Source organism: Prorops nasuta, unplaced genomic scaffold (genome assembly GCF_024137725.1).
Source record: "Prorops nasuta isolate Cenicafe-Biocafe unplaced genomic scaffold, Cenicafe_Pnas_1.2 PNAS00004, whole genome shotgun sequence".
Taxonomy (NCBI): Eukaryota; Metazoa; Arthropoda; class Insecta; order Hymenoptera; family Bethylidae; genus Prorops; species Prorops nasuta.
In genome coordinates this window covers 4547730-4555344 of record NW_027116801.1, presented here as the reverse complement: position 1 = coordinate 4555344, position 7615 = coordinate 4547730, and positions in this window count along the sequence as shown.

Genomic DNA, 7615 nt, shown 5'->3' with positions numbered 1-7615 from the left:
GTGTAGTGTTGGTGATAATACACAGGCTGGGCTCTAAAAATGACAAATTGAGACATCCGAGCTTAAACAATATTTTTAAGGAGTAATTGCTTGTAATATCAACTTCGAACTAAAGTTATGTTGTAACTATTGTTCTGAGAACTTTGGCTGTTCCTCAGATGTAGTTTATGACACATAAATCTTTTTTACAATTAAATTTCATTTTCAAATAAAAACTACCTGTTATTGCACCGTTTCCTATTTGTACTTATCATTTGATATAGCCTATTCTGAATAATCAGATACGAGTATTAGTATCAATGAATAAATATGATTAGGGATAACACATATTAAATATATTATTTCTAAATTGAGATAAGAGTACTTCACTTATTTACAAATATTAACTAAATATTGATAAACGAATAAACAATAAATATTTTAAAAGTAAGTTATACGTATAATCTTATAATGTATAAGAAGGTATTTATAATATTTTTAAATTATTTTTTTCCATGCTAACGCTATACCGCGTTGATCGCCATCTGTTGGAACTTGAGCAAAGCTCCACCTGCTACTCAGCTTTCTTATTATAGTATGGTAAACGAACAGGTTCCTACTCTGTGAATAAGGTGGATACAAATAACAAAGTTAATTTTAAGTTAAATAAATATTTTTAAAAATTATACAAAATATTTTATCAACCATACTCATACATAAGACTGTTGAATATTAGTTATAAGACGGAACATTTTTCCATATTAAAATAGTATTTCTTGAGAGTTTTTTAAAAATGTAAAAAAGGTATTATTATTATCACAAGATTAAAGGCTCCGTGTTTGTTTATTTAAACAAAAAAACTATATCGTATTTTAAACATCAATCATTAGTAAAATGTTGCAATATTGCCACTCTCTTTCTTCTCTTATTTTATAGATGTGAATCGAAAGTGTAGTACATTTTGCCTGGAGCTTGGCAGTTTGCCACTGAAAGGATGCGAGACATAAGAACTATCGACGTCGTCCCAAGTGCTAGCCGGCTTTCAGAGAAGTAACGGCTTTGTGCAGTTTCGAAACTGACATTTTTCGCCGATACAATTGCGCCCGATGTGCTGACAGCATACTTACGAAATGAGGTGCGGGCTCGGTGTAGAGCATTAAAGGCACATGCCACCGTATTTCCCGCCACATTCGATCAGCTTTTTCTTCCGCAACGTGCAAAAACTGCCAGCTTTTATATCAAGAATCCTGTCACGATCGTTTTCCATGGGATTAATGAGAAAACCACACAATTCCGTGGGAACGGATAGTTAATATATTCTGTTTTCATTTTTTAGTGATATTATTCTTTCGCATATCATATCACGAATAAAATTATTTAACAATTATATTATTGTTTTAATTATTAAATTGACGTATGTATCGCAACACAAAAGGAAAGGAGCAAAATAAACAACGGTGGTGCGAGTGGCGGCACGTTAAACCTATACGAATATAGTAGACTGCCAGCTTTTGTATCAAGAATCCTGTCACGATCGTTTTTCACGTGGGTAATGAGAAAAACAGATAATTTCGTGTGAACGACTCGTTAAATATTCCATTCTCTTTTTACTGTTTTCTTTTGGATATAATATTGGAAATAAAATGATTTAAAAACAATTCTTGTTTTATTTATTAAAAGGTGATACAAAGGGAATGGATAAAAATGAATGATGATGGTGCGAGTGACACAGCAAATTTAGGAATAGTGGGGTCATTTAGAAGAGATATGCCATGCGGGAGCAATCTAGACTTCTTGGCGTGTAGACATTGCTATTTTCCGATACGCTCTACTAGTCATGTGGGCTCACCAACTATCCAACCATTCGCGATGAAAACTATTATGTAATACAATAATAAAAACATACGATAGAGGACCATTAAAATTGATTTCGATGTCCGTCTTTTGGCTCGGAAATAGGATACGTGCCTCGGTATCGGTCCGCTTATTTATTGCGACTCCTTCAACGGCTGGCGAGCTACACTACCGCGACTTATTACACCATACACCAGTCTTCGGCTATTCATTCGTTATTCACTAGCCACTCGCTTCATTTCGCTACTTGCCTGCTGTATGCTGACTTTTGCGAAAGCTATACAGCGTCTCACTTGGTCAAACGAATGCAATCCAACAATCCAGATACCGTCTCGACAGCCAGTAATTTAAAAATAACAACAAACATCTAATGAGACATCGACTATTTAATTTTAAAACTAAAGTGCGCGTTCTAACTTATTTTTTTTATTCAAAATAATTTTCACAATATTTAATTGAAAATTTAATAAAATTTAACCATACTCATTTAAATAGAAAGAATTCGGACTAAAATCAAACCTTTAAAGTTCTCACATCCAGCTACGTAACTCGTTGCAAACTGGTTTTGACGTAAATTATTTAATTAATCTCTTAATCACAGTTTGCTCGGTACGATAATCGTTTAATCCAGAAACCTGGCTTCACTCTTGTTTCCACATTTTTATTGCAATTATATATTTAATAGTAGTACATGCATTTACCATCGTTTAGTAAAAGTAGTGCTATGAATCAACGTGTTTTATGCACCAATCCTAATTGCTTTGAAAATCGTGTATATATGTAGTGAAAAATTTTGCTGCTTAAAATTTGCTCTGATTACAATTGTGTACCGCTTTCTTTCTATCGATCGAATTAATGGTATCATGACGATATACGTTCAAGCCAGGGATAGGTGGCTTCTGAGTACGTCTGCATGACATAGATCATGTGTAAATCCTAAAAATAATCCTAGCTAAGCAAAAAAATCAGTTTTGATGGAACCAAAAATTTTTCCTTTTTTGTTTTCATATATTTACGTTTAATGTTTTAGTTATATAATGCTTATCAAAAAATATCCTTTTAATGCTGCAGTTCAAATGTGTAACAAAATACTACAAAAAGTTGCCAATATTTGTTTCGTGGATTAATTATAAATGAATATAATTTTGTAATCGCGAATTACAATCATTATCAGTTCAAGTTTATAGTGAAAAGTACTCTCGCATCACAGCAATTATAATTTTTTTCCTTTTAACGAGCCACCGATGTCTCGACGATACAAGCTTAAGTCATGAAAAAGAGTAATTTCCATTAAAGTTGGTATGACAGATTATGTAAATCTAAGATTCTAGTATTCTCAGGTATGCAGTAAAATCTGTGTCAAGTGTAAAGCTGGCAGACATCCGCAGACTGTGCGTAAATATGTAAGCGGCTGATACAAGAATGCAGCCGATAGAGCGTGAAAAATATGGTGTAAGCTACGGGATTGTTATCCGTGAGTCAACCAAATGTGTGTGGGTATCAGTCTCATACGAGAATGTCATAAAATATAAGAGAAACGTTATAACTCTGAATATATCGCATCGATTAAGAATAGTTAGGAATCATTATAAGAAGAACGAGATTAATTATATCAGTATAATTTATAAAAACAGGCACCGACACTGATAGCTAATTATTTTATAATTCTCTAAGATACCACAGATCGATAGTATACGGTAATATGCGATTTAATAGGCGAGTTGATAGATTTTTGCGAAATTGCATCGGTGGAGCAATCAGCACCAGGTAAAGTGCTGCAGCCAATGTTAAGTTGAGTCGTCTAGCTTTCAATAAAATGGTCCTGTTGTTATATTTATGTGTTGATTGTCTGCCTGAATGAGCTATTTAATCGTGACCTTTATTAAAGAGCACATGGACAGATCCTCTTAAGCACTGTATATAACACTCTACTCTCAACTTTTTCTGCCGTCGTAAACATAAGAAATCGTTGCAGTTTTAAACGACCGATAAATCTATTAGTAATTCCATAAGAGGGACAATGGTAGAAAGAAAGGGGAACCGTAGTCCGATAAATTCAATCGATACTCCTGCTTGCTTGGCCACATTCAAGCTTATAAATAAATATATCTGGAGCAATATTCAAAGAGTATTAAATCCTATCTGCAATTTAAACTACTCTGCAATCCACATGTTTTACTGCATATACGATTGTTAGTAATCCAACATCGTTTAAGTGCATTTCTACCGCAATGCCTTGAATCTCAAAAATATTGCTGTTCGTGAATAATATAACTATTTATAACAAAAATTTACATTTAATTTAAAAATTAACACTGTTTATATTCATATTGCATTATAAGCATGAATGAGCAGCGAAGTGTGAGACTTGCTTGCTTCAAAGCCAGAGCTTTTCATCTGTAAATATAAAAACTGCCAGAAAGCTCTTACAATAAAGCCTTCGGAGGCTTTTTCTGAATTTTATTCAAGAAAGCAATGCGGAAGGAAAGGTGGAAGCTCTGATGAGCACACGGGAACAGATTGTTATCTGATAACTTCTAGTCACGATCCCTAGGGGATGATCCACTGTTCGAAATAACCAAGTTCTTTCTTCGCTCGTCAACCATTTGAACCTTGATGTTCACGATGGCAATCTTATTCTTCAACCGGACAGATACTCTATTTCCGGAATAATCTCTAAGATCAAGGCTTCCTACGATCTCTTTGAAGGTTTGTCCAAAGATACGAATAAGCCGTGGATTATTTAACGATAAATCATTTATTCTATAGATGACATGCATTTTGAAGGGTGAAGCTTTAAATTTTGGCTAAATAAAGAATTATCGCGAAACTCCAAAAGTAGATAATGATCATTAATATGATCCAGTAAGCATAATTTATTACACTAGCTGTCAAAGAAGAAATTGTATACTTTATCTATTATTATTTCAACCGGGTATATATGAATTTTTATAATAGAATTAAATAATTTTATAATTTCTAGTATAATAAGTAGTCGATTCAAGCTTGGACAATTTTAAAGCATCTGCTAATTTGTAGTGACTTATGATTTACGGTAAAGTATTAGGAATTGATACGAATGGAAATGGAATAAAAGTAGGAAGGAATAAAGAACCAAAATGCAAGTTGATATGTTTATCACATGGCAGCAGATCATATGATCGGGGTATCTGTTACGTAGAGCTTCATCAAGTAGTACACTCGTGCGTATGTGACTTCTCGCAGGTAGTTGCGCATAAATAAATAGTTAACTATGTTAACCTTATTCGTATCTGCCACCTGTAGCAGTGTTACAAGGCTTGATTCACGCTGTAAACGTGTCTTACATGCTTCCGTTTCCTACGTCTAATAGATAACGTTATTTAAAAGGAACCAAACGTCTGAAATTATTTTCCAAAACTATTTAGTGTTAACATTAAATTATAATTATAATGTAAAATAAATATATAATTGAAAAAAAACATTTGCAGATTTATATTCGTCCAACAAAAACTAAAATTCTTATTTAGTAAGGAGATAAAAAGACAAATAAAAACTTTTTTATTGTTTACTGATTTTTTACTACTTGTACAATTTTTAAATATTTATTTGCTTCATTATTTATAACAGAATTTTCATTGTTTCAAATTAGAATGTATCTGATCACAAACACGCTCACACACATAAACCTCAACCAATTATCATCTTAATATCATCTTACAAAATACAATAAATAATGATAAAAAAGTACAAACTCATCGTCCTTGCATTATCTCATTATTAATTTTGCATTAACGCTGCTCTTTCGTTCTTGTGCAAAATTCATATACTAACGCAATTTAGAAGTCCGATTCGAAGGATCATTCCGAATAGAAACTCTGTAGTAGTGTTGAAAAAATAATCCTCGTGTTACAAGGCAATCGAAAGATTAGAGCTATAAAATATCGTTGGCGATGTTTTCGCTTTCGCCCGCTCTTCCTCGATTGCGCAGAACTTAAATACGCACACGCAGGGGAGCAGTGAGAAGTTTCTATTGGAGAGAAAGAGGAAAAAATAGAGCTGGCTAATATTCAACGCGTTAGTTGCAGAAATCCTCACGTTACTTCGCGTGTATCGGCGTCTTTATTTATCGCTCATTGCATCGTTGCTCGCCTATTGCTATAGAAAAGAAACTTTTCCTTTACATTGTAGCTTCGTTATAAAATTGGAACTGGCTAGCCACTAGTGAGCTAATATATGTAGAAGTACCTATTAATCACTAGCACTTGAAAAATTAAACATTCAAAACTATAATAAATTAAACAGATATGCAAGCATTGCAAACTTGGCATTAACGCTAATTGTACCGATGAAGTTTTTTATACGAATGTGTATACATTTAACAAAGAGTCATTTGACTTCTAAATGATAGCTTCAGTGTTAATTATTTCAGGAAAATAATTAATTTTGTGTGACAGTTTACGCTAAAACCATGTATAAATCATTGCTCATCAATTGCTACGAAGAAAACATTGTCTCACATCATAGTTTCATTATAGAATCAGAGCTCACCGATCGTTAATAAACTAACATCTCTTTAACTACCATTTAATTATAGATAGTAGCAGAATTCTTAAAACTATATGAAACTGATTAACCAAACAGTCTTTTGTACTTGAGAATGATTGTTTCAGGATTGAATTCATATAGCAGTTTACAATAAATCAATATATATGATAAAAAATAGATTTTTGACGGTGATCATTATTTTTCGCGTAATCATAAGTGTAAAATCTTTAAATCAGTATTATGGCTTTAATAGCAGGACACGCCTTTGCATTGCGCAAAGAGTGTATTGAATTTACAAAACACTGTAATAAATTGACCGTTGTTTTTCGTAGGCGTAGCGGATGTAATATTTTCCAAGCACATATAATAATCCGGGTGGCCTATGGGGTATTACGACAGCTAACTTGGATGTAAATAGCGCGAAGAGTGTGTAATGACTGTCATGGGCAGTATCGTCCATTAATTGTGTATTTTCAAGGGACTTGCATGTTTGAAAGGTATGCCGACGATAATTTCGTCATATCGGTATCTTTATGCACCACCAAACACGTATGGGCCCACACATTGCAGTGACACTACGGTGCACTGGTTTAGAAAGGATACTTATACTTATATATACCAATGGGAATCTAATGGATTGGCAAATCTGCACATAGTCGAATTAGGTCAGTGAAAGAGAAATTTCTCACCGAAAGTGAGCCCGTTGCGAAAAATCATGTATAACCTTGTAATAAAAAAATCTATGTTATCGATGCTAAATAAAATTCCCCAACGATTGACGTCATTACCTTCCAGCTCTAAGAACAATATTGGTCAATATCTTACCAGACTTCGACAAATTCTTCGTTCTCAAACTCTTAGCCACGTGTAATTCTTTGACAAGCTAGAAGGATATTTGCCTAGTGTGTGCAATTAGAATTATACTTGGAAGGGACCATTAGCCTACGAATAATCATCAACCATAACTTTCCCCCTTAGTATCGGCACATAGATTTTCCTTCTCTTTCAAGAATCATTGCTGTGCTACTTTTTTTTATTCCAATGCACCAAATGCACCAACACAGCAGAGCAGCCTCCGGATAGACAGAATAAAGTAGATTCATTATAATTAATGGTCAGTACTGAGCCTCGACTTTCTTTTCGTCGATGTAGTAACTTAATGAAGACACCTAAATTAGTTTGCTATGCAATGATGTTTTTCCAGCACGTGAAAAGTAACAAATTTTATCGCAGCGTGCATGGTTATAATTATACA